Source organism: Protopterus annectens, chromosome 1.part1 (genome assembly GCF_019279795.1).
Source record: "Protopterus annectens isolate FY-2018-M chromosome 1.part1, PAN1.0, whole genome shotgun sequence".
In the NCBI taxonomy this organism is placed as follows: domain Eukaryota; kingdom Metazoa; phylum Chordata; order Ceratodontiformes; family Protopteridae; genus Protopterus; species Protopterus annectens.
Genome location: NC_056726.1, coordinates 331142452 through 331168540, shown reverse-complemented (window position 1 = coordinate 331168540; position 26089 = coordinate 331142452). Strand labels below are relative to the sequence as shown.

General features: G+C 40.4%; 1 protein-coding gene across 10 annotated transcripts in view; it reads right to left on the bottom strand.

Annotated features, from left to right (window-relative positions):
- TCF4 (transcription factor 4) overlaps positions 1-26089 on the bottom strand; it is a 2211973-nt gene that overhangs the window by 1296995 nt on the left and 888889 nt on the right. The gene's annotated exons all lie outside the window — the stretch shown is intronic.

Genomic DNA, 26089 nt, shown 5'->3' with positions numbered 1-26089 from the left:
CTCCAATATAGTTGGCTCACTTCAAATACTGAATGAAATCCCTGAAAAGTTAGCAGGAATACAGTGGAGCATTACTTTTGCCAGTTTACTTATAATTGGGGGGGGGGCTAGTTTTTACAGTAAGGATTAGCAGTTACTGGTGGAGACCAAAGGTACTTAGTCTAGAGCCATGTGCATAAGCAATGCACACTAGGAGCTAGACAGGACAGTGAATACAGCAAACCAAAAAAGCCTTCTGCTGTTGTCATAACGGTGTCATGTCCTCTACACATATTTCCCCAACTGCTTATACTAAGGATTTCCCCACTTGTCAGGCCCTGCTCAATAGGAGTAATCAGATGAGTCAAGGGAAGGTGAAGCAGATAATTAAGGAAGATCTCCCAACATGGCTAATGTAAAGCAGCTACAGTAGGAAAAAAAATAAATTAAACCAAAATAAAGGAAAAAAGAAAGAAAACATCTAGACTTTGCTAGAAACACAAAACAAAATCATCTCATTTTGTATACAGCAATACAATAGCAGCATGAAAGAAGAATGCTAAAATACTGCACTTGACTGTAGAAGCTAGCAAAACAAATATAACCTAATGTGACAGTAGTTCCTAATAAATACTTGAAAATTTACTTTGTATTGTGATAAAACTGTCTTAAAACAATAATACAAGTCTGAAGTCAGACTCAGAACATGTTTTCTGACTTTTCTGATATTCTTCAAAAAAAGGCTTGCAACTGTTGAAAAATATCAATAAACTTGTAAGTTAATTTCACAATATGTAAAATGCAACGAGACACCCAAACTTATCCTCTTAACGGACTGTATCCTGTTTTAATGTGGGAGTGGAAGTACTTAGAAAAAAATGGGTAGAGAGACTAGATTAGTCTGTTTATAAAAAATTACCACTAAATATTCTAATCATTAATCCTACTTGACTATGAAATGACATTCATAAAAGAAAACATATTTTTGGTAATAGCTTTCAGCAACTCATGATATGTTTCCTGAAGAATAACACTGTCATTGCCTTTTGACTTGCCTGTTGCCCAATGGACCATCATATTGGTTAAACATAGTCATGTTTAATTACAGCCATTATATGAGCTGCCATGAGAAATTTTGAGTAACGTGACATGCTAACATCATGTTTGTTGTTTGGCTACTGTTTCCTCAGTCAGTGCTAATCACAGCTGTGAGATAGTAGAATGACGTCACCAAAAATCACTAACAGTTTCCCCAAACATTGTCTTGTAATAAACTGCAAAATTAACATTGGTCATTTTGCTTAAATAATTAGTAGCCCTTAACTCCTGTAAGAAGGGAACAGTATCAAAGAAACTTAATTCAACCTTCATTATGGCAGAGTAGTGCATGGCTCAGTACTGCTGCCTCTCACTAACTGTCTTTCTGGTTTGGTTCTCTGCTCACTGCCTTTTGTGTGAAATCTGCATACAGTCCCCTTCCCTGCATGTGCCCTTACTGGGGTCTCCAGTTTCCTCCAGCTTCACAAAGATGAGCAAGCAGGTGATGCTCCAAACTGTCCCTAGGTAAATGGATGATGTGCATACATCCTCTGGTGGACTGGTGTCTCGTTCAGAAATACTACCTGCCTTAAACCAATCACAGCAGAACTCAGGATTAGTATCTGCTTACACCAATTACAGGAAAAGTCAGAATTAGTAACTGCCTTACACCAGTCCCAGCAGAACTCATGATTAGTTCCCACTTTATAATAATCACAGCAAAACTCAGGATTAGTACTTGCCTCATATCAATCACAGCAGAACTCAGGATACCAATCACAGAAGAACTCGGAACATCAATCACAGCAGAACTCAGTATTAGTGCCCACATTACACCAATCATATGTTCATAGGTGCATACTAGGCTAATAACCAATAGGGCCCTTACAAGCCTAGCCATGCAACCCAAATGTGACCCACAAATATGATTTATATAGGGGGTGATTTACTGACTACCTCTGTCCATCAGAGACATAGGTGCAAGACTACGGGTGAATTTTCGATTACCCATCCATTGGTCCAAATTGTCCTTAAATAGGAATAGGGAGGAACTTTGTTTCAGACAGATGGGTAGTCTGTTCCGGAGAATGAGAATTCTCTGAGAAACATATCTGTCTCTTCAGCATGCGCTATTTATACTGCAAGCTAAATTTAGGTTTTTTAATCTGGTAGATCTGAAGCTGTTTGTTTTGTGCATGTGCAAAAGCTTCATCAAAAAAGGGTCAGGGATGCCTCTTATGCCAGGCAAATATCACCACTCAGAAGTCTGTATGATACCATGTAACGAGACAGGGCTTTCAGTTGATCAGTGTAGGACATTGTGTTTCCTCTGTGGATTCTTTTTGTAAGGAACCTTTGTGCATATTCCAGTTGCTGCATGTGTTTGGTTAGGTATATACCGAAGGGGGCATTATACTCTATAATGGGTCTGATGAGGGCTGAGTAGACTGGTATGATGGCCTGTATGGACTTAGATGTCATGTCATTGCGTATCTGCTGAGAAACATGGAAAGATTTTCTTACTACCTTGGATACATGTTGGTCGAAGGTTAGCTTACTATCTACATGAGTTCACAGGTCCCTGGCTAACAAATCAAATTTTAAAGATGTTTTAATAATTATATAGCTACCAGAGGTGGCTGACTTCCAAAAAGGTACTATAATGGATTTCTTGATACTGAGTTTTAAGCCATGCCTTTGGCAACAAGCATTTTCCTGTTAGACCTTCCTGAAGGGTGTTTTTATCTTGGGGGAATTCAATGACTGCTCACAGTCTGCAGTCATCTGTGAATCTGGTTACCCAAAGGCCTTTGACATTGGCTTTGGCACCCACGACGTAGGTGCCAAAGAGGATTGGGGCTAGCACAGAGCCCTGGGGGACTCCACTGGTGACCGGTTTCTCTCTGGAGGTGGCCTCATCAGTTCTAAACTCTTGTGCCCGATCAGTGAGCCAACTAGCTATCCAGTGTGTTAAAAAAGCATTTATACCTAGTTCCATAAGTTTGCTGACAATGCTCAAGTGGGGTATTGTATCAAATGCTTTAGTCAAATCTAGGTACACAGTATGCACAATTTTCCCTAATCCATTGCCTAAGTGACCTTTTCAAAGAAGTCCACCAGATTCAGCAAATATTACCTTACTTTGACAAAGCCAATCAGGAATAGATCCAGTACCTGGAAGCCTCCTATTTCCTTGCTAATAATTTCCATGACAATTCTTTCATTGGCTTTGTAAATACGACTAGTCAGACTAATGGATCTGTAGTTTCCATGATCTGTTGAAGGCCCTTCCTTTATGAAGGGGGATGACTGTCTTGGTCCTCCACTCATGTGACACAAAGCCGTTCTTAAGACTACAGTTAATAACTTCAATTATCCTGATAAGTTGTATTTTAGACTGTTCTGGAGGCATCCTGGGATGTTATCAGGGCCCATTGAGGCTGTGTTCTTGGCTTTAGTGAGCACAGCCAGTGCATGTTCCCCAGTTACAGTTGGAGGGGTTATGTTTAAGGATATTTTGGGTGGGATGGTTGTGGGTGAGAAGAGGGTAAAGTAGAACTGAATTTGTCCGATGACAGGTTAATTATATTACCAGGGTCACTGAATATTGCACCCTTAACCACCAGTTCAGCACACTGCTGTGTGCTACCCTTGAAGTTTTTGACATGGCTGAAGAAGGCCTTATACTTATCATTCACCTGAGAGGATATCTTAACCTCAATTTTGTCTTTGCTTGACCTACTTATCCCTCTTAGTTGCCTATTAAATTTGATGACAGAGTTTCTGTTTTTATAGGAATTATCCTTCCTGATTCTTGGCATAATTTTTTTTTCTTTCATTGTTTCTACTATTTAATTTGGGATACTACCAGAGTAGTTTGTTTCTGGGCTAGTCCTGGGCTTACTTCTAGTAAGTCAGAATGCAGGATCAGTACCTGTCTTACTCCAGTCACAGCAGAGCTCAGGAATAGTACCTGCCTTACACAAATCACAGCATACCTCAGGATTAGAACCTGCCTTACACAAATCACAGCAGAACTCAGGATTAGTACCTGACTTACACCAGTCACAGCAGACCTCAGGATTAGTACCTACCTTACACCAGTCACAGCAGATCTCAGGATTAGTACCTGCCTTACACTAATCACAGCAGAACTCAGGACTAGTGCCTATCTTACACAAATCACCATAGAACTCAGGATTAGTACCTGCCTTACACTAATAACAGCAGAACTCAAGATTAGTACCTGCCTTACACCAATCACAGCAGAACTCCATATTAGAACCTGCCTTACACCAATCAACAGAACTCAGGATTAGTACCTGCCTTACACCAATCCCAGCAGAACTCAGGATCAATACCTGTGTTTCACCAATCACAGCAAAACTCAAGATCAGTACCTGCCTTACACCAATCATAACAGAACTCAGGATTAGTATCTGCCTTACGCAAATCACAGGAGAAATCAGGATTAGATCCTGCCTTACACCAGTCACAGCTGATCTTAGGATTAGTACCTACCCTACACCAGTCACAACAGATCTCGGGATTAGTACTTGCCATGCACCAATCACAGCAGAACTCAAGATTAGTACCTGCCTTACACTAATCACAGCAAAACTCAGGATTAATACTTACCTTACACAAATCATGGCAGAACTCAGGACTAGTACCTGCCTTACACCAATCACAGCAGAACTCAGGATTAGTACCTGCCTTACACCAATCACATGAGAACTCAGCATTAGTACCAGCCTTACACCAATCACAGCAAAACTCGGGATTAGTATCTACCTCTTACACAAATCATGGCAGAACTCAGGACTAGTACCTGCCTTACACCAATCACAGCAAAACTCAGGATTAGTGCCTACCTTACACCAATCACATGAGAACTCAGCATTAGTACCAGCCTTACACCAATCACAGCAAAACTCAGGATTAGTGCCTACCTTACACAAATCATGGCAGAATTCAGGATTAGTATCTGCCTTACTCTAGTCACAGCTGATCTCAGGATTAGTACTTGCCTTATACCAGTCACAACAGATCTCAGGATTAGTACTTGCCTTACACCAAACATGGCAGAATTCAGGATTAATACCCACTTCACACCATTCACAGCAGAACTCAGGATTAGTACCTGCTTTACACCAGTCACAGCAAGATCTCAGGATTATTATCTGCCTTACATTAATCACAGCAAAGCTCAGGATTTGTACCTAACTTACACCAATCACAGCAGGACTCAGGATTAGTACCAGCCTTACACCAATCACAATACAGCTCAGGATTAGTACCTGCCTTACACCAATCATGGCAGAATTCAGGATTAGTACCCACTTCACACCATTTACAGCAGAACTCAGGACTGGTACCTGCTTTACACCAGTCACAGCAGATCTCAGGATTATTATCTGCCTTACATTAATCACAGCAAAGCTCAGGATTTGTACATAACTTACACCAATCACAGCAGAACTCAGAATTAGTACCTGCCTTACACCAGTCACAGCAGACCACAGGATTAGTACCTCCCTTACCTCAATCATCATAGAATTCAGGATTAGTATCTGCCTTACACCAGTCACAGCAGAACTCATGATTAGTACCTGCTTTACACCAATAGCAGCAGAACTTGTGATTAGTACATGCCTTACAACAATCACAGCAGAACTCATGATTAGCATCTGTCTTACACCGATCATGGCAGAAATCAGGATTAGTACCTGCCTTGCACAAATCACAGCAGAACTCAAGATACGTTCCTGCCTGACACCAATAACAGCAGAACTCAGAATTAGTACTTGTTTTACACCAATCACAGCAGAACTAAGGATCAGCACCTACCTTACACCAATCTCAGAGAAATCAGGATTAGTACCTGTGTTACACCAGTCACAGCAGATCTCAGGATTGGTACCTGAATTACACCAATCACAGCAGAACGCAGTATTAGTACCTGCATTAGACCAATCACAGCAGAACTTCACAGCAGAACTCAGGATTAGTACCTGTCTTACAGAACTCACGGCAAAACTCAGGATTAGTACCTGCCTTACACAATCACAGCAGAATTCAAGAGTAGTACCTGCCTTACACAAATCATGGCAGAACTCAGGATAAGTTCTTGCCTTACACCAGTCACAGCAGAATTCAGTATTACTACCTGCCTTACTCCAATCAGAGCAAAACTCAGGATTAGTACCTGCCTTATACAGCAAACCTCAGGATTAGTACCTACGATACACAAGTCATGGCAGAACTCAGGATTAGTATCTGCCTTACAGCAATCACAGCAGAACTCACGGTTAGTACCTGCCTTACACCAGTCACAGCAGAACTCAGCATTAGTACCTTCCTTACACAAATCACTGCAGAACTCAGGATTAGTACCTAACTTACACTAATCATGGCAGATTTCAGGATTAATACCTGCCTTACTCCAGTCATAGCAGATCTCAGATTACTATCCAACTTACTCCAATCACAGCAGAACTCAGGATTATTACCTACCTTACACCAGTCACAGCAGATCTCAGTATTGGTACCTCAATTACACCAATCACAGCAGAACTCAGGATTAGTACCTGCCTTATACCAATCACAGCAGAACTCAGGAATAGTACTTGCCTTACACAAATCATGGCAGAACTCAGGATTAGTACCTGCCTTACACCAATCATGGCAGAATTCAGAATTAGTACCTGCCTTACAGCTATCATAGCAGAACTCAGGAATAGTTCCCACTTTACACTAATCACAGCAGAACTCAGGATTAGTACCTGCCTTACACCAGTCGCAGCAGATTTCAGGATTAGTACTTGTCTTACACCAATCACAGCAGAATTTAAGATTAGTATCTGCCTTACACTAATCACAGCAGAACTCAGGATTAGCTCCCACTTTACACAAATCACACCAGAACTCTGGATTAGCACCTGCCTTACACCAGTCACAACAGAGCTCATGATTACTACCTGTTTTACACCAATTACAGCAGAACTTAGGATTAGTACCTGCCTTACACAAATCATGGCAGAATTCACGATTAGTACCTGTCTTACATCAATCAAAGCAAAACATACTCTTGTCTTCTCTGCCCCTGAAATAAAACATAAACTACTGAATGAAGAGATGGATTCAGTGTTCTGATATTTTCTAAATGATGGTCACTTGTGATGCTGAAGTATTAAATAAATAAATACTATGATATGTGTCCTTGTACATAAATAGGAATAGCTTTATCCAAAGCTACAGACAATTCTAGGAGATGGTTACTGTGCTACCCTAAAAAGATTTCACAGAGCAAAAACATCCATTTCGGGCAATATCTACAAAAGTGAAAATAGCACATGCATTCAAGTAACCAGCCTCATCTACTGGCAAGGTTATGCATAGTTTCTATTCATATACATGAACTAGCTATTTTTCAGCTCTCTGCCAGGAAGACGTGCCTTTGTGTTATCCTAATTTACTCCTTCAGCAGGACTGCTGAGTACTTGATTCTCCTCCATCTTGAATTCCCTCAGCTTCATATGTCACCAGTGATTATCAAGTATGATAAAATGATCATTTCTATAAATAATATTTTACAATTTTACAAGTGCTATCTTAGAGGGCGTATTCCTTCCACAGTACAGCAACATATTTTAATGTTCTAAGCATGGCAGAACACAGCGTTTTAGAAAAGGGGCAAAGAGTGAAGACAAGAGCCATTCAATCTGTCTCTTTCTTACTTGGTACAAAATTCATAGGTCCTACTGGTTTTATGAGCTTAAGTTCTGATAGGTGTATATACCTGCTTTCTTTTTATTTACAAGTGTCCAAAACTCTTTGAAGCATTCTTGAGACCTCCCTCTCTCTTACTTCATTCCTCATTTGTGTGTGTACTAAACTCATCCATCATATCTTGACTGAAGATAAATTTTCGGAAGTAACATCATATTCCTTCGCTAAACACCTTATTTTGTGAGTGACACTACTTAAGCATGTTTCTGCATTTGAGGTTTTCTGACCATCACCAATGCTATATGTCCTGTTCTCCTTCTGGTCTCCTTCTCACGGTGTTAGCAGATCTAGAGTTTGCTACCAAACAATTGCTACACAGGGTCTATAACAATGCATGGGCTAGCAATGACAATGTTGTTTCTTGTCCCTTACTTTTAAAGTAAAGCTATTCCCTGTGACCTACAAAGTATGTTTACATGACAGCTGTAAAACATGACATAAAGTTTCCTTTGACATATTTTCTTGTGGAGATTATTCCTTTTTTTCTTATTTATTGGACACAGCATTCTACTGTTCCTCAGACATATCTAGACTTCCTTCTTTCCAGGTGATATCTGACACAGGGAGGATGCAAACAGAAGGTGGCAAAGGCCAACATTTACCCCAGTAGTCAGACATAACAATATCAAAGCTGAGAACGATGTAAAGATGAATTCCACCCCTCTGGCTCTCTCCACTATCATGTAACCCACTAGAAGAGACTCAGCCCAATTAATCCAGATATCTACATGAAGAGTGTAAAATTTGATTACCCAACATAATTCCAAATAAATTATTAAATTGTTCAATAAAAAAACAAATAATGAAACTTAGCAATGATACTGATGAAACAACTAAACCCAGAATTGCATTCAGGTTAAATCACTTCAATGTTTAATGGGCTGAAATGTGCTTTACTTAACTTACAAGTTATCATTTTTATTTGCATTACAGAAAGCATCCATTTACCCCACACTATCACTACGCTTTATTCTTACACAAGGTCACGGAAACTTCGGGTAAAGGGAAAACATGCTTTTTTCCCCTGAAGTATACTGTATCCCTGCTTTTCTAAGGTTTTGTTGTCATACTTAAATTGTAGGGGGAGTGCGGGTATGAGCCCCACACATAGTGTGTGTAGTGACCCTTCAAAACATGGATGCTGTGGCACTGGTTGTTTTTTTCATGATTGTTATATTTTTGCTACAGTTACACAGAGTAAAGTTTTTTATCAGCATTTCACATAGCAGTGTTATGGCACTTTTGGTCTTCCTTGTTCATTCATTAGTAACTTGGCAAACCTCACAGTTGGGATTATGTCATGAACAATGACATTCTTTACATGTGACAAGGCTACACTGGAATTTAACAGATGTGGAACTGTCATGTGCATAAATGAGATAGTAATATAAGCTTAGCATACTCATAAGACCATATATTACATTACAATTACTAATATACATACACATCTTTACAAAACATAAATCTTACTAAACTGAATGATCTGTAAGAATGGTAAACACCCTGACTCTGCCATTCTGTGCTTCTGCCATATTTTAACAGTCATTACAGCTGTGTTCACATACTTACTATAATACTTGTAGCTAAAAAAATCAGTTATCAAAGCTTGCTGGTAAACTTCACACTGGGCTTCACATGGAATTTGCAAGCTGTAAATCTTGTCTCCTTTGCATGCTGTAAATCTTGTCTCCCCTCTCTCAACCTATGTAATTATGCAGCAACATACATAACAATGGCTTCAGAATGTGATGACATGTTTACTGTCCAAAAGGATACATATTTACAGATAGGATAAACTGGAACCATGACGCAGAGAATGATTCAGTTTATCTCAATTGCTCCAAAGGCAACTTTTTATACTGTGACAGAACAATTATTATTATTTCTGTCTGCTCATAAATCACTTTCTAAATGTACTGGATATACATGCCAGGGTTTACCTCTCGGGTTTCATTTGCTGCACTGTCAAGTTAAATGATTAATCTTTTTTTTTTTTAATGATTTCTTGATGCCCTCATCTCGAACACATAAGAAGTTGGTTTGACTAGAGACATAATCAAGATCCTCTATTTCAGTATGTTAAAACAAAGTTGTGTTACACTCCAAGAAAAAGTTATGGATCACATCTGTAACCACAAAGCCAATACTTCACAGAGTAATGTATTTTATCTTAAAAAATAGTTTTGTTAAATATCATAGTTGCTTGCAGTGCATGCAGCATTTCCTTTACTTGAATCATAAGTTAAAGAAGAAAGTAGAAGAGCACAAAATGTTTTACAGTTTTGACAGCCATAAAGCACTCAGCAATGCCACACAGACAGTGGACAGAAGTGAAGACTTCCTCTGAAAAACAAATAGCTTTAAAAGCTGTCAGACACTTCACTGCCACACAGATACACAAGCTTACACACAATGTATGTCAGAGTGAAGTGTTTTACTGTTTTTAAATCTGTTTCAACTTCTTAATGCGGTTCTATGATAGCTGACATTGGCCCCATGTAATGTACTTGTGAGAAACTGGAATTTAAAAACATTGAAAGTGCTTAACAAACTTTTGCTAATCTGCTTAACAAGTTTGTCTTTTTCATGAATTTGGAACATAACTGCAGAATTCCATGCATTACAAAGAACATTTTGTGCACACCATTAAGTCTGAATTATGTTCCACAACATACTAGAACACTAGTAAAAGCCAGAGCTGGATACAGCAGTAGGTGACATAGGCACTCACCTAGGACCCCTAGTTATGGGTGCCCACTCTAGCCAGGAGGCTTCAACATAAAAAAAAAATACTTCTTAACACTGCGGTGGCAGCATTATCTCCTTTAAGGAGGGCCGTGAGTGTGTTGTATATTTGCACATCAACGCAGATGTAAACCCATTCCACATTCGTACATGGAATTTAAACTAGCCGTTCCATTGATAGAAAAGGTAAGTGCGTGTGTGTGTCTGTGTGTGTGTGTAAAATTTAAACTAGTGGTTCCGAAGTTTCTGTATGAGAGAGAAAGTGTGTGTATGTGTGTATATAATTTAAATTAACCATTCTGTTTGTATGAGAGATTGTTGTATTGTTATATGAGAGAGAAGGTGAGTTTGCTTGTGTGTATTGCTGTGTGAGAGAGTATGTATGTGTATGTGTGTTGCTGCGTGAGAGCAGAGAGAAGATAGGGTCTGTGTAAGACAGTAGGTGTGTGTGTGTGTGTGTGTGTGTGTGTGTGTGTGTGTGTGTGTGTGTGTGTGTGTGTGTGTGTGTGTGTGTGTGTGAGCAGAGAGAAGGTAGGTGTGTGTGTGTGTTTAACATACCTCTGAATTGTCCATATTTAGCCTCATAATTTTGGTCCTTTTCTCATAAAATTTGTGGTTTTCTGGCAAATCACATAGGACTGAAGTCATTAAATAAGGACATACATATGAATTTCAGGCTTCATGTCCTTCAGAAAATGCATGCTAACAGCAATTTTGTTATTCTAGCAATGTTAAAAAGAGTAATATTTAAAATCTATCCCTATGTTTTGGTCCATTGTATCCCCATTATGTCAGGCTTTGTCCAGATTTCTTGCACTGTCATGCATACCTCTCAACTGTACAGATTTTGCAGCATATCCTGATTTTTGCCTCACATTTTTGGCCTATTCCTCATAAAATTTGTGGTTTTCTGGCAAATCACTGAGGATTGAAATAACTAAATAATGTCCTACATTTGAGTTTCAGACTAGACTTCTTTTCCTTCAGAAAATGCATGTTAAGACAAATTATGTTATTCTATCACCTTTAAGTGTAAGAGCAATATTTATAACCTGTCTCTATTTAGGCATCTTTGTCTTCCCATTATTTTAGGCTTTGTCAAGATTTCTTGTACTAAGAGATTGACAGTTATGGAGATATAGTATGTATATCCCCTAGATGGGGGGGGGGGGGGGCTTGACCCTGTAACTTGGTTACAGGAAGCAAGAGCCTGAATCCTCTAAATCAACTACCAGACTGTTGGAAGGAATTGTGAGTTTGAGTTTCAGTACATTTTCAGGGAATTATGAGCTTCAATGCACTTTCAAGGGATTATGAATTTCAGTGCATTTTCATGGAATTGTGTATTTCAAGCGGAGAGGTTTACTGTTGCTCATGCTAAGTCTGTTTTCAATGTGCAATTAACATTTTTGTTTAGCAAATGACAGTCACTGTCTGTACTGTAAAATTTGAAAGCAGTGTTAGTAGCACAATTGCCTTTTATGCAGAAGGCTGTGGATTCTGCTCCCACACCATGTACATGGAGTGCTGACATAGCACTGTCCTTTTGACTGAGGATTACTTAGTGCATTTTAAGGGAGGATAGGGGTTATGCACTCCTGAGTGTGCCCTCCTTTGTATGACATCACTAGGAACTACGAACTTGTCAGTTTGGCAGTCATTCCCTATTCCAATATTACCAGCTTACCAGTTTTTTAACGTAACATAGGCATAGCTCTTAGCTGTCCAGTTTTTCACAGAATGTACAGATTTTTAACTCATATTTTGGTCTGTTTCTCATAAAATTGCAGTTTTCTGGTAAATGATTAAGGACTGAAATCTGAAAATAATGGCAGACATTCGAATTTCAAACTTCATAACCTTTGGAAAACGCACGCTAATGCACAATATTTAAAAGGTGTCCCTATTTAGGATTATTTGCCCCCCCCCCATTATTTGTGCCTTTGTTCAGATTTCTTACAATAAGAGGTTAAGAGGTATGAACATAGGCAATTAACTCTTCAAGGGCAGCAGGTAATGAATTTGTAGATGAAACACTGAAATGTAAAGTTGTTTGCCAGCAACAACCTCTTCATTAGTGATAGATCTCTTTAATGTGGAATTACTTGGATGACTTTTACTTCTGCAGATATTATGCTTATTGACTGATACTGGCGAATTGTAATGACAGAAGTTTGAGTGGCCTTTTATGGTTAAAATGTTCTGAAATGGGCAGTTTTGTCATTATTGGGTCATACAGTTTGTTTCATTGCTTACTGGCAAAATGTTCAAAACTACAAATTTAAAACACACTTTAATGAGTGGTCTGTATTATAAAAGGAATATAATTTACACAATCAGGAAGGTGAATCAAAGAACATATACATGAACGCATAGCCTTAAAAATGTGTGCAAGGAGTCTATGGTTTGAAAACAGCCCAAAGGTAAACATAATTCTCCACTGGCCATATGCATTTTACTTAAATTAGGTTTTAATGCTGTTTCAATGAATGTGAGTATTAATGACAGAGAAGTTTACTGCTCATGTTAAGTCTGTTTTCATTGTGATACTGTATTGTTTGTTTAGCAAATGGCTATAAGTGTTTGTGCTATTTTATTTCAATATTTATAGAAATAAATAAGAAAACAGTATGCAAACTGATCGGTCTGAACAGTGTTTATGGTAAATGGGAAGAAACAGACAAGTAATGGAACGCTGGGATGGTTGGGAAGGGGGCTGATGGAGGGTGCTGCAGGAGGGGCTACTCTGGGGGGCCCCAATCTATTACCCTGCCTAGGGCCTCATTTGACCATGATCCATCTCTGGTAAAAGCTGTCCTCTCCATGTCCCACTTACTTATTAATTGCCCCGTCAGTTAGTGTGTCTTCATTTCCTAAACTGATCTGCTAGTTTAGGCTTTGTCCAAGTCTTGTCTGGCACAAAAATCTAAACGAAGAAAGAACTGTGAATCCTGAACACACTTTACTTATCATTATTTCTGAACACAGCTGACAGCTTTTATGACAAGCAGTTTTTAACAACTTATGCTCCAATGAACACAAAGTAACATGGAAATGAGCATCAGTTTTAAGTGCTAATTCCATTGTTGCATGTTAACTATTTAATGAAGGAGTGCTAACTGAAAAAAAAAAAACTTGTTATAGCAACTATGTAAATTGAATATCCAGAATGACAAATTATGGCTGCGCACTTTCAAAAGACAGCTATGGTCAAAAAAAAGAAAAGAACAAATTTTTATAAAAGTTTTAGTCCTACAGTACTAATGCCTCACCATCTTTCTTAGCAGGATGTTACTATTCTGTGACTTTTTCTACCCCAAAACATCCTGATAATTGCATCCATATGTAGTCCAGCTACAGCTCCTTCATCCCACAATGCACTTTCTGTTTCTACAAAATAACATTTAATTGCCATTCTTTTTATTTCAGGATGTTCTCTTCATTCATTCTTCATGGCAAGTGCTCTGAATTGCTGCCTGCTTTGAGAAACATTCTTTTTCATTCATAACTAGGGAAGTTCCCCCTGGACTACAGGATGAACTCATTAAAAGCTCACAGCCTTAACACTCTGATCTGAACTGGCAGACTCAAGTCAAATGAACATCAGTACCTTTTTGTATTTCTGACATCTCCTAAATAGAGAACTACTGGTCCTTCTTCATCCCAGCTATAGACATTAGCTATATTAGCTGCTTTTGCAATGCATACGAATTTATTACCTGCAAGAACTCCTTGCCCACTCTTTTTGCCAGCAGGAGATGTCATGTTTCACATCTTCAGTGCCTGAGCTCTCTACTTAACTGGGAATGAAAGGAATCACTCTAAAAGGTCTCAATTACAAATAAACCAGGAAATGAACTTTATTTTTTTTTATGCTTCCGCAAGCAGCAAAAGGTTGAGTAAATCCGCAATCCTAGACACTCACTAGTGTTTATGACCTGAAAGAGAAGGAAAAGAAGGCAGAGCATACAATTCTGTACAATCTTTTTACAAGCGTGATATCTGAAGTGCAACAAACAATAACATGTAAGAGTCAATGAGAAAAATTCTTAAAGCACATTATCGCGAAAAGCCATGTACGTCTATAGCCGAGTGCACTCCGAAAACTGGACAGCAATGAACCCCCCCTCCCCCCTCAAAAAGTGTCAAACCTAAGCAATGCCTAATTTATATGTGGCAATATAATGATAAGCCTGTAAGGAATAAACATTTTCCAGGACAATAAACATTTGTTTTACCTGGCAGGTTACGCAGCATATTAAAGCCATGAGCTGCTAATAAACTTCGTTTTGTAGTCATGGATTTAATTGCCTCAGTCTCCATTTGCCTACTGTGCAAATTTAAGCAGTTAACTGGACAATGCTCCTAGGCCTGTCGTATAAGGAAACATTTGTGATTAATTGGAATACATATTTAACAAAAAGCTATGTTTAACGTGCAGCTTTCCTTTAACTCTTGGGCTTTCCTTTAACTCTTGTTATACTCATGCTGTTTCCTTCACATCTTCCTGCATCTGCTGTAGAGCAGGGCATGATAAAACAATAAAAACTGAGAACTCACACTCGAAGGCATTGCATAGATATGCCATTGAATGTCTATATAGTATTTATTGCTTTGGAAACAGTATTAATAGACGTATCAGTTTTAACGGAAAAGAGAATGAGGTTTTGCCATTCTCTCATTGGTTACTTTGACATACTATAACTAAGATGTACACTTCCTCCCTTTCCATCTCAATGTTAACAATGCAAGCAAAGAGGAAAACAGGAAGTTGTACAGGGTGAATCCCTCTTTTACTAGGTAATACAGATGTTAAAAGGTGGGGTGATGTGCCCTCTTTTACTAGGTAATACAGATGTTAAAAGGTGGGGTGATGTGCTACATGATTTAGATCTCATTCAAGAGTTTGGATGTGACAAAAACAGAATGCAAATATTATATTATATTTAATGGATATAATATACATCATCCAACACATTACGGCTTTTGCTTCATGTTGAAGTGTACACAGCAAGAAAACTAGACAGCATGGGAAAGAACAGGAAACTGTGGAAACTCTGATGCAGTCAATGTTGAGGAGTGACAGACCAGTGAGTTCCCAGAAGAAAGAGCACCCAATGGCACAGGATGAAATTGAAGAGAAAATGCCACAGGAAGATGTTATAGAACTTTCTATAGAATGCTCACAGGAAATGGAAAACAAGGGAGGTGCCCTCAGTTTGGAAGAAAATGAGGTAAGAGAAGAGTTGTTTGACTTAATAGACATGGATAGACATATTAAGATCAATGACAGGACTAGACTGCAGAAAGTCAATCAAACCCAAAAAGTCAGAAGTCTGATAAAACAGATGATCACAGTAATTAGGACTGTTCATAAAGATCCATGCTATATAACAGAAGTAAACATGATATATTACTGTGCAGCTAAATTAATAAGTGATAAATTTCTACCACAGGAACACAGGGTAGTGAGGGAAAGGAAGGGGAGAAATCGAATACCATCATGGAAGTATCGAACAGAGAAAACTATAAAGCAATTAAGACAAGTGTCACTGTTAGAAGAGTATAGAAAAGGGAAAAGATCAACACAAACATTAAGAAAGATAAATGTGATAAAAGGAGGATAGGTAGAAAGTATAGAAAAGACAGGGGGCTGGAGGGAGGCTAACCAGGACGGCAGCAGTGAATAGACTCGAACATCTACATTTATGGTAAGTCTATACAACTGTACTATGTTCTTTGTGTTTCACTGTTGCAGTCATCACACTTGGGTTGATTCCCAAAGATGAGGAAGGGTGGAGGCAGTCAAGAAGTATTAGGGCTGGCTAGCAGGCCTTGTAAGACTACTGTGGCAAATCCAGCTCTGGATTTAGAAAAGATAGGTAAGTGGTAATGCGTGGTGAAGGTGTGTACAGAACTCCAGGTTGCAGCTTCCAGGATGTCCCTGGTAGGGACTCCCTTGAGAAATGCTGTAGAGGTTGAGGTAGCCCTAGTGGAATGAGGTCTGATCCCCTGTGGGGTAGGTTTTCCATGGTGCTTATAGCAGAAATGGATGCAGTGTGCTATCCATTTAGAAATGGTTTGCTTTGAAATGGCCTTCCCCTCTGCCCCTGTAGCAAAGCTGACTAGCAGCTGGTCAGATTTTCTGAAAGGTTTAGTCCTGTCCAAGGAGTACAGGATCCTTTCCCCTTTATTCTGAGGATTAGGAAAAAAGCTTGGTAAATGGATGGATTGGTTTAAAGCCACAATGGATACCACCTTGGGCATAAACGATGGCTTAGTCCTGAGGGAAACCCTGTCTGCATGGAAGATAATGAAGGGTTCCACAGCCATAAGGACCTGTAACTCAGACACTCTTCTTGCTGAAGTGATGGCTAGAAGTAAGGCTGTTTTCCAAGAGAGGAATTTTAACTCTGCTGTAGCAACAGGCTCAAAAGGAGGGAGTATGAGCTTCTCTAGTACAAAGTTAAGGTTCCAGGCAGGAGTGGGAGCTATCCTTGGGGGTCTTAAATTGTTAGCTCCTCTCAGGAACTGTTTGATCAGAGGGTGAGAGAAGAGGGGTAGCTCAGTATTATAATAAGCTGAGATGGCAGAAGCATGAATCTTAACTTATGAGAAGGATAGGCCTTTGTGGAGCAGCTCTGCTAGATAATCTAGGATTTGAGGTAAGGTGGGCACGGCTGTGTCCTTTCCTCGAGACTGGATCCAAGAACAGTATCTTTTCCACTTTTCTGAATAGGATTTCCTAGTACTAGGCCTCCTGACCTCAAGGATAACATCCAGCACCTGTTTGCTGAGGGTTGCTGGTGATGTAGTCAGGGAATAAGCCAAGCCGCCAGGTTCAGGGTATGCAGCTGTGGATGCAAAATCTGTCCCTCCTGCTGGGACACCAGAGAGGGGGTCTGCTGTAGGTGCCAGGGTGGCACTGCTGTCAGACTGCGTAGGAGTGGGTACCAGTGCTGGCGTGGCCAGTCTGGAGCAATAAGGACTGTCCTTGGCCTGTCCTGTTTGATCTTGAGTAGTACTTTTGAAAGGAGGGGCAGAGGGGGAAAGGCATAGATTGAGAGGTTTTCTCATGTAAAGGATAGGGCATCCACTTTCCATGCCTGGCTGTGGGAAATTCTGGTGCAAAATTTGCTCAGTTGATGGTTTTGGGGGGAAGCAAAATGGTCCACTTCTGGTGTCCCCCACCTGTGTATTAGAAGTTTGAATGAGTTGGGTTCCAGTTTCCACTCATGTGGGTCCATTAGATTTCTGCTTAAGTCGTCTGCCAGTGAATTTTGTTTGCCTGGCAGGAACTGAGCTTGCAGGTGCACTTGATAGCTCAAGGTTGTGCTCCACAGAGCCATAGCTAACCTGCAGAGTGGGGAGGAATGAGTTCCCCCCTGCTTGTTTATGTACCACACAACTGTGGTGTTGTCTGTCTTTATCAAGAGTTGTCCTGGCAGGATAAGGTATTTGAAGGCTGTCAGTGCATTCTGTACAGTTAACATTTCTTTTTGATTGATACACAGGTGAATTTATCCTGGGCTCCATTTGCCTTGAATGCATTTGCCTGCCATGTAAGCCCCCCATGCATAGTCCGATGTGTCTGTTGTCAGGGTTTGGGTGGTGGTGGGGGGGGGGGGTTGAGTGAGTGAAAGGGAGTCCCTTGTTGTGGTTGCAAGCCTCTGCCCACCAAAGGAACTCTGCCCTTAGGCAAGGAATGATAGGAATCACTGTTTCCAGGTCCTGAGAATGTTGACACCAGAGACTTTTTAAGTACCATTAAAGTTTCTTCATATGCATTCTTGCATATGGAATTAGTAGAATGCATGAGGCCATGAACCCTAGGGCTTGCAGTATTTTTTTTGCAGATAGCTGGGTTTGGGTGGCCAGTAGTTTGAAGTAATTTGTCAAATGAACCTGTTTTTCTGGAGTGAGGAATGCCATCTGGGAAGTTGTGTTCAAGCTTGCTCCCAGGAATACAATCTTTTGGTGGGGCACCAGATGTGATTTCTTTTCGTTGATGGTATAACCCAGAGAAGTAAGGAGACTCTTTACAAATGTCAGGTGCTGAAGTAGCAATTCCTGACTGTCTGCCTAAATCAGGCAATCGTCCAAGTATGGGTAAATTTGAATATTTCGCTGCCTGCAGTATGCAATGGCTGGAGCCAGGCACTTTGTGAATACCCTGGGCGCAGTAGATAAGCTAAAGGGAAGTGCAGAGAACTGATAGTGCATAGAGCCTGCCCTGAAACATAGATATTTCCTGCAAGATTCCCTTACGGGGATGTGCAGATAAGCTTCTTTTAAGTCTAGGGTGACTAGCCAAGAGTCCTTGGCTAGCATAGGAAGCAGCTGCTGGAGTGTAAGCATTTTGAATTTTGGTACCACCAGGAAGGAGTTGAGAGTTGACAGATCCAGAATAGGGCACCAACAGTTCTCTTTTCTGGGCACCAGGAACAGTCTGGAGTAGAAACCCTGTCCCCTTTGTTCTGTTGGAACAGGTTGAATAGCCCTGATACTGAGAAGAGGAAGTACTTGCTTTTGGGCTTCTGCCTACTGGTTTGTTTGGAGGAAGGTCTGGCAATCCACTTGGGGGTGGCAGAGAGAGGAAATAGAATCTGTATCCCTGGGATACAATGTTTAAGACCCATCGGTGCTGCGTAATATACTCCCAGTTTTTTGCATGCAGGGCGAGTTTTCCTCCTAGGGGTGCAAGTACTTGGGCATGGCTAGGAAGGATAATAGACAAGTCATTGTGAACTTTTTCCATAGGGGGATGGCTTACCACTCCCAGATTGTGAGGTGGGAGCACTCCATTGTTTAGACCTGTGCATACCCAAAGACTGTAGTCTTTGTGGTCTGTTGCCCCTGGGTTTGGACTAAGAATGTCTGGGAGGGACTGGAAAGGACCAGTTTTTGAAGGCCAATGCCTACTGAATCTAGGTGGCTGTACCTGTAAGAAATCGTTAACAGTTTGCATAGATTTATCTTTTTCCTCCATCGTTTTAAGAACTTCTTCTGCTTTTGAACCAAACAAACATTCTTGGTTTAATGGAGCATCTAGTAATTTTGCTTTGACATGGTCTGGCAAGATTTGTTCCTTTAGTCAAGCATGCCTTCTCAGAACAGACCCCGTGACAGCAGCCCTGCAAGATGCTTCTAGGGCATCAAAACCACACTGCAAGGTATGTTTACCAACTTGGTTTGCCGAATGCATTAACTCTTGTAAGTCTTTATTTTCTGCACAATCAGGAATCAACAACATTTTTTGTTTAATTAGTTCCATAATATGCTGCTGGTACTTCAACATGTGAAACTGGCAATTTAAAGCCCTGATGGCAAGAGTTGCAGAGGTATATACCTTCTTACCCTATCTGTCTAACGCCCTAGAATCCCTGTCCGAAGGTGTAGGGATTTTTGGCTGTAGTAGCCTTAATATCTTTAGGTCCCTGGGAAATGGTCTCTGGATCCACAGTGGGATTTTTAAAGAGAAATTTGTGACAGTCATGTACTCTGTAGTACCTGTCAGGCTTTCTAGGAGTTGGTGGTAAAGTATCAGGAATAAGACTGGATTCCATGAAGACTTCATCTACAGTATTGAGGACAGGTGGTACAGCTAGAGGCCTATGCTGAGGTAAGTCTAAAAATTCCCTGAGTCTCTTTTTGGACTGTGGGTAGTCCTGGCATTCCCAGCAGAAATGCTCTCTTAGGGTATGCAAGGTTTCACCGAAAGAAAAGTCCTCTGGGGGGGAGGTAGAGGGAATGGAATCCTCTGCATTTGAGTCCTCATAGGTAGATAAGGGTATGTCCTCGTAATCACAGGGGTCACAGTCATCGGACACATAGAATAAGAATGAAAATCAATTCTTTGTTTTTTTAGAAGAGGAAGGCTGGCTTCCCCTAATTAAAGTAATAAGGTCTTCAGCCATTCTAAGCATTTGTTTCTGTGGCATGGGAGCTTGAGAATGCGCTTTGGTTGTCGGTTTCCTAGGTGTAGTGCGAACTCGTGGCCTGAGAAATTCTGTAGTTTTAGTCATTAATGAAGTAGTCAGTTTAATATGAACATTAGAAGGTTTGAATACACCCTCAGAAGCCGGTGCCTGCACAGCGGCTCCGGACCCATCCAAGGTAGAGAATCCGCAGGTTCCATAGTCGCAGAAGCATCTCGCGGCATTCCGGACTCCAAATGGGTCTCAGTAGAGGCCTGCAAATCTGTAGAAGTGGGTAACAGGGGCTGCAAAAGTGCCTCAATGAGTAAAGGTGGACTGGCGACTAGCTTAACAGAAGTGTCGTCGGCAGTTTTGGAACTATGCGGACTGTCTCTGTCTTTATCTTTGCTTTTTTTTGGAAGATCGGTAGTCGGATGGCTAATCGAAGCCATTTTGGAATATGGTGAATGAAAACAAATGAATTTAGCAACAAAGATAGCCCGACAATGAACAGTTTGGGCGTTGAACAAGGCGCAAAACCGACAGCGAGGGAAGTCGTGGTCTGGGCCTAAACAGGTGACACAGTAAGAATGAAAATCTCTGTGAGGTATTTTCTTTCCACAGGCAAGACAATTGTTAACTTTTTCTGACATCGGTTAGTGCAAGAAAAAAGGATCCCCGACAGGGTACTTAGCTTTAGAAGACTTCAGGTTTGAAACTTGAAAAATGAAAATTTCAGGAAGCGGCTGACCGGCACTTGCAAACTGCTTCTGCTTTGGGCTCCCGTGCGGCAAGGAAAGCTGAGGTGATGGTGTGGGCTGCATGTTTTATACCCCTGACGATCTGAAGTCATGGAAAAGGCAACAGCATCCGACGTAGAAATCCCAAGACTCTGGTATTCGGGCCGACTGAGGGCTACCTGCAGGCAGATAACCCAAGTGTGATGACTGCAACAGTGAAACACGAAGAACATCAGTGGCAGACCACTTTGCAATTAAGCTGCTATTCTATCTTGCCCTTATCCCATTAAGCTGTCTACTTAACAGCTTAGGCCATGGCTATAATTTGGCTCTCAAAAAAACAACAAAGTGTAAAGACTTCTCAGCTTCTCTTTGTCAATGATTTAAAACTGTACAGCTCATCAAATGAGGAACTGAAAGCTCAACTACAAGTTGTCAAAACTTTTTCAGATGATATAAGAATGTCATTTGGTCTTGATAAATCTTAATCTAGCAAAAGCAAATCGGCATAAAGCAGGAATGGAAATCAAACCAGAAGTAGATAAAAAAACAGGTGGCAACTGAATGTTCCAAAAAACAAAAGAAAGAATATAAGGTGAAGGACCAGATGAGCAGGCAAGAAATGTGGAAAATGCATAAATATAGTTGCAAGTATAGAAAACTTCTGAAAGACCCTCATGTTGATCAGGAATGAACGCATGAATGGTTAAGGAGAGGTAAATTCAAACCAAGAGACAAAAGGTTAACACTGACAGCACTAGACACTGGGCTATGTACACATTGGTTTATTGAACATGTGGGAGAAAAAGACAAACGTAGGTTTTGCAAAACAGAATTGGAAACAGTTGCACACCTAGTTGCTGGTTGCAACACACTAATGGCAGAAGGACTGTATACTGAAAAGCATAATAATGTGGTGAGAATGCTGCAACGGGAATTGTGCAAACATTATGGTACTGAAGTGGCTGAAAATCACTGGAAACATGCAACAAAGCATCATAGAAAATGCTGAAGTCTACATCATATGGGATCATCCATTATCAACAGTTCAAATGATAGATGCTAGAAAACTGGATATAGTGGCCGAAGAGAAAAGGAGCACTGATCATTGAAATTGCCACACCCAGTGACTACTGTGTCCTGCATACAGAGAGACACAAAGTGATAAAATATCTGGATTTGCAAGCAGAAACTAGAGCAATGTGAAAGAAATATACCCAGACAGTTCCAATAGGAGTAGAAGCAAAAAAAAAGAGTCTACAATCATATTTAGATATGTTACCAATCCATGTAACCCTGTACGAATTGCAGAAGGAGTCATTACTGGGCACATTGCAAGTGCTGCGAAGAGCACTTCTGATTGACATCACAGAGTGAAACAATACTAATTTCATGAACTTTAATAATACTTTGACTTAGGAATGGGGTCCATTCCTGTCATGGTATTAGAAAGACAAAAGATTTGGAGAAACTAAAAAACAAAAAACTTGGAACTAAATGTGTGTAATGCTTCGGGTATTATTACATGGACAGACACCTGCCCATCTTAACCGCACATCCTCAAACATAATATTTACATTATGATACTATATATGTGTTTGACAGAGGTGAAAGAATGTATATATGTGTATATCTTTATACACACACACACACACACACACACACACACACACACACACACATATATCTGTGTGTGTGTGTGTAGACATACAGAAATATGTATATGACTATGGTTGTGTATATATGCATATATGTGGTTGAATGTGTGTGTGTATGTGCATATATATATATATATATATATATATATATATATATAATTATATATATATATTATATATATATATTTGTATATAAAATAGAGATAGATATACTAAAGATAATCTAATTTTCATTGTATCAACTTGACAACGTTAACAAAAAAAATGCTGTGCAAAGATCAACATGGAAATGAGCAGGCATCAAAACATAACCTTGGAACATACCAAACAAGCGAGAGAGCAAGGACCCCTACAACTGCTACACTGCCTGCTACTTAAATATACAAACTCAGCAACCACACAATACTGAGAAAAGGTCATATTCCCTAACCATTATATTAAGTTGATCTCACCCCAATGTCGACAGCTTTCCTGTGCACCAAGTAAAACAGACAGGAATATACACACACACACACACACACACACACACACACACACACACACACACACACACACACACACACACACACACATATATATATTTGTGTATTTTATATAATGTATATCTACACATACACAAACACACACATATATATTATACACGTGTACGTGTGTCTGTGTGCATAAATACATATGTGTGTATGTGTGTGTGTGATCTCAGAGTTGGTATATATTATTAGCGGGGGAGGTAGCCACATTCTCTGAAGTGGAGGATGCAGACAGAATAGCCTTCCTGCAAAAAAAAATATATATTATATACATATATATATATATATATATATATATGTGTTATATATTTTTTCCCCAGTCATTTTACATTTAGTCTAAAATGATCTTTCTGGATTCACTCTCATGAGGATTAAAGGACTAATGATGTCCTGATATATATATATATATATATATATATTTCCTTCTAAATCCCGAAGCCCATAACATCCACATTCAGAATGTCGAGATGAAAATGCCAACGACTGACAGTCATGAATGGCTGATGTTTCCCTGGGCAAGTAAACAATTAACTGGCATGTAGAAATATGCCCATTTCCCCACTGTAGTGCAATCCCAGAGTTGGCATACACAGTCAAGGGGGTTGTGGGGTGGGAAGTTGCCCCCCAACTGGGTGGTTGTTATACAGCCCGGTGTGTGGACATTAGGTGTTGGACAAGTATTTACTTGCCCTCAGAAACATCAGCCGTTCGTGACTGTCAGTTTTCAGTATTTTCGTCTCAACATTCTGAACTTCAGTGTTATGGGCTTTAGGATTTGAAATGTAATCCATATATATATATATATATATATATATATATATATATAGCTATATATATGTGTGTGTGTGTGTGTGTGTGTGTGTGTGTGTGTGTGTGTGTGTGTGTGTGTGTGTGTGAGATATATATATATATATGTATATATCTGTATATGGATCCCTATTACATAGCCGAAATTTCAAAATTCCAAAGACGATATAGCCAAGACTATATCTCCAAAGTTTTGAAATTACGAAAACAGAAAAAAAAAATAAACAACTTACCTGTACATTTTTGTTTAGGGCAAGCTGCCCTGCACCCCCCATGAGGGGGGCTGCGCACCCCACACCACATGCTTCTTAAATATACCAACTCAGAGATCGCACTACAGTGAGGAAAATGGCAAATCATGGGTTCTGCACAAGGAACAAGAAACTAAGGGTAATGCTGCTAAACGCCAGAAGTCTTAACCTCAAGATGCATGCACTCGAAGCTCTCCTCAGTATGGAGAACATCAATATCTGTGCAGTGACAGAAACCTGGTTCAAGGCTCCAGAGAGCACCCCAGCACTACCGGGTTATACCTCATATCATGCTTTTCGGCCCCAAAACCCGGACCGAACCACAAAAGGAGGGGGAGTTTCCATATTTATCAATGATATCCACACCTCCAGGTTAGTGGCATTGCACGGAGTATCGGAGACCATCCATGTGCAACTGACAGTGGGCAAGACTGCTTTTCAGTTTATAGCATCCTACAGACCACCCTCTCAAAGTCAGGAATCCCACTCGGCTTTCCTGAAAACATTGGAGAACATGAAGATCTCTCCGAACACCATTATATTGGGCGACTTCAACTACCCAAACATAGACTGGGAGCATTACTCAAGCCTCAGCACCTTAGCCCAAACGTTCCTGGAGTTTATAAACTCAGATGCTATGGAACAACTAGTCACCACTCCCACAAGAGGGGAAAACATACTAGACCTGATCATTACCAACATGGGGACTCTATGCTCCATACCAGAAGTATACCCCTCATTGGTAAGATCAGACCATAAATTAATTTCACTGGATATCCACATCCCGACCCCACCCCCAGCCCAGAAAACCACAGTGAAAAACTTCTCAAAAGCGAACTTCACACTTCTCAAAACCGAAGTGGAATCCTTCAAGGCCCCAGGGCCAGTGGAAACTACGGCCCAAACTGCAGAATCCTATATAAATGCATTCTACGGACATCTCCAGGAATGCATGGATCGTGCTATCCCAAACAAAACCAAGACCCAATCATCCAAAGGCAGGCATCCAGTCTGGTGGACCCCAGCCATAAATAAACTGTACAACAGGAGGAGGAAGCTACTACATGATAAAGCAAAATCCCTAAAAGGGAAGGCATCTCTGATCAGTACTAGCAAAAAATTACAATCCCTCATAAAATCCTCCAAGGCCAGCTTCGAGAGAAAAACTGCACAGGACACTAAAGACAATCATAAGGCTTTTTTCAGTTATGTTAGGAACCTGGGATGCAACTCCCAGACTTGTTCTGAGTTGATTCTAAATGACAAAAAATACACTGAACCCACAGACATCGCCAATATCCTGGCAGACAGGTTCAGTGTAAACTTCTCCACCCCCTCCCCCCCAAAAGAGCAAGTATCTATCCCGGCAGAGTGCAGCCTCCCAAACATCTCTGATGCTCAGGTGAAGGCCGCCCTCTCCAAAGCAAAAAACACTGCTTCCATGGGACCAGATGGCGTCCCGGGTTGCGTCCTACATGAACTCCAAGAAGAACTAATCCCTCAAGTAAAACTGCTGTACAATCTCAGCCTCACTACAGGATATGTGCCCAAAGAATGGCGTACAGCAACAGTGGTCCCACTCCACAAAGGTGACGCCTCTGCGGACCCTGGAAACTATCGCCCCATAAGCCTGAC